Below are 11089 nucleotides of genomic sequence, written 5' to 3'. Positions count from 1 at the left end.
AAAATATATATATATATATATATATTTTTTTTTTTTTTGAGACAGGGTCTACTCTGTCACCCAGGCTGGAGTGCAGTGACATGATCATGGCTCAGTGCAGCCTCAACCTCCCGAGGCTTGAGCGATCCTCTCACCTCAGCCTCCCAAGTAGCTGGGACTACATGCACGTGCCACCATACCCAGCTAATTTTAAAAAATTGTTTATAGAGACAAGGGTCTCACTGTGTTGCCTAGGCTGGTCTCAAACTCCTGGACTCAAGTGATCTGCCCTCCTTGGCCTCCCAAAGTGCTGGGATTATAGGAATGAGCCACTACATTTGGCCTTTAAATATTGTTTCAAACAATGTATTTGTACAAGTTAAAACAATCAAGAAATCGTCAGGGTAGGGCCGGGCGCGGTGGCTCAAGCCTGTAATCCCAGCACTTTGGGAGGCCGAGGCGGGTGGATCACGAGGTCAGGAGATCAAGACCCTCCTGGCTAACACGGTGAAACCCCGTCTCTACTAAAAATACAAAAAAAAACTAGCCGGGCGCGGTGGCGGGCGCCTGTAGTCCCAGCTACTCGGAGGCTGAGGCGGGAGAATGGCGGGAACGCGGGAGGCGGAGCTTGCAGTGAGCCGAGATCGCGCCACTGCACTCTAGCCTGGGCGACACAGCAAGACTCCGTCTCAAAAAAAAAAAAAAAAAAAAAAAAAAAAAAAAAAAAAAAAAAAAAAAAAAAGAAATCGTCAGGGTAAAACTTTTCTTAGACACTTCTTAGTTCAATAATGTTTTAGTTCATTAGTGTTGTTATAAAGGAATACCTAGGTAATTTATAAAGAAAACAAGTTTATTTGGCTTATGGTTCTGCAGGCTGTACAGGAAGCATGGCACCAACATCTGCTTCTAGTGAGGGCCTCAAGCTGCTTCCATTCACGGTGGAATGCAAGAGGAGATGGCCAGAAATCACAAGGCAAGATAGAGGGGAGGAAGGTGCTGGGTTCTTTTAAACAACAGGCTTTTTCAGGAACTCATGGAACTCACTTGCTGTTGTGAGGACTGCACCCCCTCATTCAGGAGCCACCCACCCCTATAACACTTCCCATTAGGCTCCACCTCCAACATTTGGTATCAAATTTCAACATGAGGTTTGGAGAGGTCAAATATCCAAACCATAGCAAATAACTTTACTAAAACCCAGCCGTAAAGTCAATAATAACTGAAAGTAGCCTATAAGAATATTTCACCATTACAGAGCACACAACTACCATTATTATTTCCTTGGTGGTTACATGATGTTGGGCAATATTTCTCTCTTGAAATCGTCATCATACTTTTACTGTGTTCTTTCTGCAAACTTCAATTGATGAGTTAAGTAGACCTTTCCTTTCCAGAAGGTCAAAGACTTTTGTTTCTTTTATTTGTTAAAGAGAAAAGAGTGAAAATGTATTCCTTTATTCATCTATTCAATAGATTTTTATTAAGTGCCTGTTATGTGCCAGGCACATTTTAAATGTATTCCAAAGCAGAGCTAATATCCCACATTGTCCCCAAACATAATTTTCCAAAGCTCTAAAGCATAATCATAGAGTACTTAGATAAAACAATAACAAACACTTACTTGGTATCTACTCTTTGCCAGTTGCTATAAACATCTGTAATCCTACAATAAGCATACAAGATAGATGTTCTTCCCATTTCATGAATATAGAGTGGCAGACACTGTTGTCTACTCAAAAGCCAACTGCCCATTCCTCTTTAGCAACAGAACTCCTATTTGTTCAGGTATCTGGGAGATACTCTTTGATCTCTACATCATTTTGACTCACTTCCTCCTCACGAAATTTTAATTTGCATGTAGGGTATTTGATTTTCAGCCATAAATACTTAGGTCCATGGCCCATTGATACTTTCTTTACTACAGTTACACCAATATATAATATATTCATGCAAAATGTCCTTATTCCTGTTGTCCATGTTTTTGTGTGTGCCCCCCCCCCAACTTTCCTCTACAAATCCATGTCATCTTACACAATCAGTTACAAAGTATGTCTGCCAGAAAACTTTCTTTGCTTAATTCACCTCCCTTGTGTTTGCCATTCATTCATTTGTATGTAATCTGGACTGGTAAATTGCCTTTTTTTTTTTTTCTGACTGTATAGGAAATACTTCTGACAGGATTGTAAGAACACTGCTTACTTTGTTTATGTATCATTTCATGGAACAGTGTTCTATCCAGTAATCAGGAGGTAGTGGCCAACTCTCTTACCTATAAAAATGAACCGGAGTAGTTGCTTGAATTATTTTCTCAGAGTGAACTTAATCAGATGACTTCATTCTCCCATAGTGAATCTCTATATTCACCATACAAGTTTGGAGAATAGTGTTTTTGGCATGTTATTTTATTTTGTTAGATTTAGCCTAAAGCTGCCTCCTTACATATTTTAAGTTTGGCCTAAAGGTTTCTCCATACATAGTGAACTGTAACCTAACTGGATGTGCAAATAGACTGCAACCTACCCTTGTGCCAATCACTGAGTTTCAGCCAATCAAAGTCAGCCAACTGTTCAAACTATGTTCAAATAACGCAACACTGAGCTGTAACCAATCTGGTTGTTTCTGTACCTCGCTCTTTTCTGTACATCACTTTCCTTTCTCCATCCATAAATCTTCTTCGACCATGCACCAGTGATGGAGTTTCTGAACCTATTCTGGTTCTGGGGCTGCCCGATTTGCAAATTGTTCTTTACCCAATTCAACTCTGCTAAATTTATTTTATTTTATTTTATTTTATTTATTTATTTTTTTGAGACGGAGTCTGGCTCTGTCGCCCAGGCTGGAGTGCGGTGGCCGGATCTCAGCTCACTGCAAGCTCCGCCGCCCATACGCCATTCTCCTGCCTCCGCCTCCCAAGTAGCTGGGACTACAGGCGCCCGCCTCGTCGCCCGGCTAGTGTTTTTTTTTTGTATTCTTTAGTAGAGACGGGGTTTCACCATATTAGCCAGGATGGTCTCGATCTCCTGACCTTGTGATCCGCCCATCTCGGCCTCCCAAAGTGCTGGGATTACAGGCTTGAGCCACCGCGCCCGGCATCTCTGCTAAATTTAATTTGTCTAAGGTTTTTCTTTTTATATACATTTTTTCTTAACAGCAAGCTCATCCTTAATCTTTTTATAATTTTTAAAGCATATGGTGGACACTGAAATTAATAAATTCAAGTCCTTAGGAACTTCATGGGAAGGGGAATTGAATATTTATTAAACACTATGACTTGTCAGTACAGTGGATGCTTCTACTCACTTCTGACACCAAATGCGGATTTTTTTCCATACCACCAGTCAGTTCTTCAACTCTCTGGACACCAATTGGGTATCCAGCAATTCAATCCAATTTGGATACTAACCACTTGGAATTCATGTCAAGCCCCACAGGTAAGGGCTTAGTCCCACAAGACTGTCCCCACTTCAGACACTAATTGCAAGTCCAGAGCCTCCCATATTTCTGACCTACTGGCAATATATTGGAGATTCCCATAATCTCCTCCTCGTGTTCAATAATTTGCTAGAATAGCTCACCGAACTCAGGAAAACACTTTACTTACATGTACTGGTTTATTATAAAAGATGCAACTCAGGAACAGCCACATGGAAGAGAGGAACAGGACAGACTAAGGGGAAAAGGGACACGGAGCTTCCATACCCTCTCAGAGCCTGCTAGCCTCTCAGCATGTCAATGTGTTACTAACCTGGAAGCTCGCAGAGCCCTGTACTTTGTTTTCATGGAGGTTTCATTACTCGGGCATGGTTAAATCATTGGCTATTGGTGATTAACTCAATCTCCAGTCCCTTTCCCCTCCCCAGAGGTGGGGGTGGGAGCGGAAAGTTCTAATTCTCTTACCATGCCTTGGTCTTCCTGGTGAGCAGCCCCCATCCTGAAGGTATCTAGGGGACCCCAGCCACCAATCACATCATTAGCATACAAAAAGACACTGTTGTCATTCCAGAGATTCCAAGGGTCTTAGAAGCTCCTGTCAGGAACTGGGGATAAAGGGCAAATATCATAACAAATGATGCTCCTATCACCCCTATCACTCAGGAAATTACAAGCATTTTAGGGACTCTGAGCCAGGAACCAGGACAAAGACCAGATACATATTTCTTATTATATCACAATATCACAGTCAGACACTATGATATAGTAGAGAAAGTGTCACAACTTTGGGCTGAAACAAATTTTGAGTTCCATTTTTTTCTAGCTGTGTGAATTTAGACAAGTTATTTAGCCTCTTTCTGAGCTTATTTTTCTTTTGTAAATCTGTAATTTGAGTTCATTATAACTACCTTTTATCATTTAGGGTTGCAATAGGAGAGACAATGTGCACGAATGTGTGAGAAGTTGTGCATAATATGGCTCAGTGCGCTGTACGTTAATAAGCATTCCACAAATGTCAGTTCTGTTACACCCATTTTCTGGCCTCATTCAATCCTCTCAAAACTCGTGTTTCTGTGATGCCAGTTTCTGCTCTTTCTCCTCCACTCAAGTGGATGATTCGGTTAACTAAATTCCTGCTGACTTTGATGATTTGGGACAGAGATGTGAACTTCTTTGACAATGCCCCAGGATGTGTCAAGGCATAAAACAAGCAGGACAGAGATTGTTCACCTGTGGCTGCCTCAGAGCAGGACAGGACAGAGAACCAGGCAGCCTTCCTCCTTTTCCAAATAAACCCTTCCAGCCTGGTGCTTTATTCCGTTGAATTCCAGCTATATGGGTCAATTTGTCCCAGCTTGTCCTGGACAAAACAGGGAGGTTTTACCACTAAAAATCCTGTGTCCCTAAAATTCTTTCAGTCTCAGGCAAATCAGGATGGTCACCATACTTGAGGAGTCTGAGCTATGTCCTTGGGTTCCAGCTATGGGCAGTGTGCTGCAGTACAAGAAGCACAGGCTTTGGAGCCAGGCATACCTGATCTATAGTCTGTACTACTCCACTTCTAGCTATGAAATTTGTAAAGTTTATCCTATATTCTTGAACCTCAGTTTCTTCATCTATGAAATGCATCATATTCTTTCCTAAATTTGTAATGAGCTTCATATTATTAAATGATAGAACAATGCTTGCAATGCTGTAAAACCTTTATATGTGTTAGTTCTTTCCTTCCTGACTTCCTTAAGAGGAGTTTCATTATTCCCTGGGGTGCCATGTCTCTAAAAATTCCTGAAACCTCAAGTTTCCATGAGGGGAGGTGGCCATCGGGCAGCAGGGGGCACTGCTGCCGCTATTCCATTCTTCCTACCCACTTCTCTGCACCCCCCTATCCTCACACCAAAGGAATAAAGCTTTAGTAAGCCACTGATGAAAGATGGCCAAACTCAAAACCCACACTTGGTTTTAACTTATCTAAATGTGTCCCACATGCTTGCAATAATGTTAAGTGTGTATCTGGACCCTTTTACATCTTGTACATTAATTTATAATCCTTCTCACTCCAGGGCGTTTATGAGGTGCCAGGGGGTCAAATGTTTATTCTTAGAATTATTCAACCCCAGTCAACTAATTATTCTGATGAATTGTATACGTTTTCTTCTTTTTTCTTGACCAGATTAGAAACAATGATAGACATTCAACTGAGATTTATTTGTAAAACTCTGACAGATTGGGAATGATGGAGCTCCTTAAACTGTCTCTTAAAATAAATATTTCTGATTTATCTGGCAAGTTAAAGAGGAAAAAGCAACAATCCCCAAACTGATTAGGCTAAATAAGTTTAACTATGTTTAAATAAAATGTGTAGGAGGTAATAATCTCTATATGCTTAGGAAAAAACTGTTCATAACAAATCTTCATGCCTTTTCTTGTTTAAGGAATTATTTGTGCAAAGCAAAATTACTATTCCTAGTGGTAGTAATTGTTTACCTGGGGTAGGTTCTTGGGGAGAAGAAGGGCATTAACCAAATACTTTAAAAACTAATTTTCCAGAATTCTTACAATATAAAATGTCCACAGGACTACATTTATCAAGCGACACATACATAATCGACCTATGCCCTCTGGTCGAGCTTTTAGGCAAAACTGATGGATTCTATATTGTAGGCATGCTGTAACCTTAGTAAATAATGACACCCTTCTTTCTTTTCTAGTTTACACAGTATTTTACTAGCAATTTATACCTAACAAGAGAAATAGGAAAATATTCCCATAAAAATAACATTATATGTTTGAAGATTCAAAATGCAAACTGGAGTTTTATTAGACTCTTCTAGCTGGCATTTTCTAATAGTAATATTTCCAGTTCTGAAGCACAAGACGGTGTTTTGATCCCATTTAAAAGGCCCTAAATGGTAAACAGCAGATATTCATGCTGGTGAAGGTTATCTAACCACCAAGATGGAGGGGTGTATGAACGTGGTACACTCTACCTGAAGATGATGTAACACCTTGAATATGAGCTAATGTGGAAAACTCGGTCTTCAGAAATAGAAGGACTGAGCACACAAATCTCTTGTGCACTGCTGCCCAATAGAAATATAATGAAAGATCATACATATAATTTAAAATGTTCTGGTAGCAACATTAAAAAAGTAAAAAGCCACATTAAAATGTTATTTAATTCAATATACCCAAAATGTTATTTCAATATATAATCTATATAAAATTGTTGAGATATTTTGCACTCTTTTCTTCATACTATGTCATTAAAATCTGGTGTGTATTTTACACTTTCAGAGCATCTTAAATTTAACTAGGCACATTTTAAGTGCTCAATAGCCACAGTAAATAACAGGTATAGTATTGGACAGCTGGGGTTTAATCTATGCTTGGAGAGCCTGATGCCACTGTGTAGCTAAATCAAATCCTGTGATTGGAGGTGGCTTGGGGTAAGTCAGAAATACTACTTATTCCTCACCCCCCTTCCCTTTGCCCCTTCTTCCTCCTTGATACTATGTAATGCATGCTAACCATGTGCCAGATACCAGACACTGTGCTGGGCTATTCAAATGTATTATGTCATTAATCCTACAAGAGTCAGCCATCTCACCTTACTTCCTTACAGTTAAAGGAAATAACTAAATAACGGCAATATGGTATAGTACTTAGGAGTTCAGACTTGGAGACTATTCACATGTGTTTCTGTTACTTTCTATGTACCTTGGGTAAGGTATTTCTGAACTTTAAACTTCAATGTTATTTGTCAAATGGACACAATAAAATCACCTACCTTATAGATGTTGTTCTGTGGCTTAGATGAGGCCATGTCTGCAAAGTTGTAAGCATTCATGAAATAATATCACTAAATGGGATAAATGTGCTATACTTTGGGATTTGCCACACGTTTTACAAATATTACTATTGCAACTGAGGCTCAAATAAGTTAAATAATTTAGCTAAGGTTAACACAGCTAATAACTAATGATCATGTTCTCACCCAGCTTGCCTGTCTTCAGAGTAGTATTACTTGCCATCTGTTTTCAGTTACAAAATGGACTGAACTTGTACTGACTCTCTGACATAAAATGTTTAGAAAGGTCTCTCGAAAGATAAATTATTGATATCTATTTGCCTTTCTCATAGAAGCATAACTCTGGAAAAAACTGCTGGATTTTTTGTTTTTTGATAAATAGAAAGTTACTGTTCTAAGAAACTAGACAAGGAACATACACAGAAAAAGGAAGATTCAATTTAATTTTTTTTCCTTTGCTCTTTTTGACTCTGCTTTTACCAGAGAACAGTACCTTGTATACAGTAGGCATTCAATGCATGCCTCTTGTGTTAAATTGAGTTTGCATTTTACCACAGGACAGAGATATTAAAGGCTATATTATTCCCTATTAGCAATGTAGTTTATAGGGACATGTGCCTCTCATATTTTCAGAAAAAAAAATTGAAATTTATAGAAATTTGATAGTACTGTCAAAAATACATGTAATCAGCTACATATACTACTACGGAAGTTTCTGTGGGCTGAGCATGGTGGCTCCTGCCTATAATCCCAGCACTTTGGGAGGCCAAGGCGGGAGGACTGCTTGAGCCAGGAGTTTGAGGGTGAGCTATGCTCGCGCCACTGCACTCCAGCCTAGGTAATAGAGTGAAACCCTGTTGCAAAAAAAAAAAAAAAAAAGAAAGGAAGGAAGGAAGGGAAGAAAGTTTCTGTGGGTGTCAAAAAATGTTTGTTCATCCAATTAGCAAGTAAAAACAAAACAGAACAAAGGTCAGTACAGTAGCACTTGGAGCATGTAGCACCTGGAGCATGCCCTCTCCACCAGGATGATGTACTTTTCCTTTGCTCCCCAGAATTGCTTGTTCCAGTCTTTACCTTCACAGCCTCTCCAACAGCTTTGGACTGTTTGACTACCTGATGCTCTTCTTTTCTCTCACTCCTTTGCCTTCCATCCATTACTATTTTGTGCCTCACTTCTCTAAGATTCCTAGGAGAGGTCAGATGAATCTATTAATGGTGTCCCAGGGTTAGAAGGAGCAACCCTGTCTGGCCCAGTGCCAGTTTGGACCATGGCTAGCCTCAAATGTGTGCCCCACCTGGAACAAGCACCTCAAGGAAAACCCCACTCAACTCTATTTGAATCTTGCAATACCTGCACGAGTCTTCATTACTTATTGTTTTGTTTTCTGAAAGAATAACCAAAGTTATAGTATGGCTTGGCTCTGCCGCGTCATTTCCTCTTCTCCTTGGTCAATTTCCCTCAAGGACTCCTTCCAGGTTACTCTTCCACCTCACTTCTTGCCAGTGTCTCAACCTTGCTGCGCTATAGCCACACTGCAGGCCAATAAGCCCGTGGGACACACTTCTGCTTTTGTGGCTGGCTACTAACCCTTTAGGCATCAGCTTAGAAATCAGCCCCTCAGGGAAGCTTCCTTGATTTCTCAAGCCAGTTTAGGATTCCATATGAGCTCTGAAAGCCTGACTTTTCTTACTCTGGAATTACTTGTTTACTGTCTGGATTGCCAGCTAGAATGTAGGCCTAAAGGCAAGGATCCTGTCTTTTTACTTACTTCTGCATGCCTTATGCTTAGCACATGGTTGGCACTCAATAAATATTGACCATGGATACAGAAAAGCAGCTAAGCAGGGCATCCTAGGAAGCTTCCCCAGGTTGCTACCCGCTTCACCCCCCTTTGCCCCAACTGTAACAGAGTATATAATGATACGAACATTTCTATTCATCACCAAAGCTTTCCTGGAGAGATCACTGTTTGGTTTAGAAGAAATATTTGGTTAGCAAATACATGGTTAATAACAGAGACTTTGATGTTAGATTTCCTGGTTTTGAATCATGGTTCTGCCACTTAATGGCTGTGAAATCTTGGGAAGTTCTAAACTTCTTTGGTCTCAGTTTTTCATGTATAAAATGGGGGCGATAATAACAGTAACCTACCTTGGAGGCTTGTTAGTAGGATTATATGACTTAATACATGTAAAGGACTTGAGAGTTCCTGGCACATATAAACAGTTAGAAAGTGCTAAATATTATTATTACTATTATTAAGCCATTAGGGGAGGGGGTAAGCTCAAGACCAAAGTCAGTCCCCCAGTTCTGCTGGTCAGAAGAGTGGCCTTGATCACTGCGGGCTTTCTATTTTGCTGAGCACTTGTATAATGTTTGAGGAAAGTTGCTGAAGCCAGTTGGGGAGGAGATAACTTTGACACTGGCAGGAGAGGGAGAACTCATTCACATATGCAACAAGTATTTACTGAATATCAATTTTGTGCTAGACATAAAGGGAAATAAGATAGCCACAGCCCTTACAGAGGCTAACAGAAATAGAGAAAGGAGAGAGGAACTAGAGAGGCTGGATACCGGCCGGTGGGAGGACAGAGCACTGGTCTGTGGGAAGACAAACCAGTGGGTTTGGCACAGCAGAGGAGGATCCTGAGAGAACAGAAATGCTAAGGCAGGATTTTAAAGCATCTGCCATAGGATGTATCATGTAAATCCTCCCCTCCACCTCTTCTATGAAATCTTCAATAAAGTTTTCATTGCTCACTGGAGAGAGCTCAAAGAAGGGAAGATAGCAGATACCTGGGTTATAGCTGCTGGGGGAAAAAGATGCTATAGGCAAAAAAAAAAAAAAAAAAGCCCTTCCTTACTCTTGAGTGCTGCCAGTAAGGAAACATTCTAGTGCATGCAATATTTAATGATTATAAATGATACCCCCGTGCACTGCATAATGCAAGGCTCTTTAAAATGAATATGAATTAAACAGTACCAGCAGCAATCATATTAACCAAATAGAAGAGGTATTAGGAAACTAGGGACTCTGGGAAAAAAAGCTGGGAGTCATATATGACCACCAAGCATCCTCACTGCAGTTAATTAGTCAAACTGCAATTCTTCAGCAATTGTAAGTTGGCAGACTTTCTTAAATGTAAATATCCCAAGGTTTAGGTGTGGGGAAAGAAGTCGTTCACTGTTTATTTACTGCTCCCATCCTTTTCTGACTTCCTGTTTTCTGCTTTTATATCATGTCACTATCTTTTAAAATACTGCCAGGTGCAGTAGTTCATGCCTGTAATCTCAGCTCATAGGGAGGCCAAGGCCAGTGGATCACTTGAGCTTCTGGGCAACATGGTGAAACCCCGCCTCTACAAAAAAATACAAGAGTTAGCCAGGTGTGGTGGTGTGTGCCTGTTGTCCCAGCTACTTGGGAGGCTTAAGTGGGCAGATAACCTGAGCCTGGAAGGTGGCGGTAGCAATGAGCAGAGACCACGTCAGTGCACTCCAGCCTGGGTTATGAAGCCAGACCCCGTCTCAAAAACAAAAACAAAACACAAAAACCCAGTTTAAAGACATATCTTTGTGGCTGGGCGCGGTGGCTCACCCCTGTAATCCCAGCACTTTGGGAGGCCGAGACGGGCGGATCACAAGGTCAGGAGATGGCGATCATCCTGGCTAACACGGTGAAACCCCGTCTCTACTGAAAATAGAAAAATTAGAAAGGCGTGGTGGGGGGCGCCTGTAGTTCCAGCTACTCCAGAGGCTGAGTCAGGAGAATGGCGTGAACCCGGGAGGCGGAGCTTGCAGTGAGCTGAGATCGTGCCGCTGCACTCCAGCCTGGGCCACAGAGGCAGACTCCCGTCTCAAAAAAAAAAAAA

Source organism: Rhinopithecus bieti, unplaced genomic scaffold (genome assembly GCF_001698545.2).
Source record: "Rhinopithecus bieti isolate Rb0 unplaced genomic scaffold, ASM169854v2 scaffold_7684, whole genome shotgun sequence".
Classification (NCBI taxonomy): domain Eukaryota; kingdom Metazoa; phylum Chordata; class Mammalia; order Primates; family Cercopithecidae; genus Rhinopithecus; species Rhinopithecus bieti.
Note: the sequence above shows the minus strand (reverse complement) of the source record.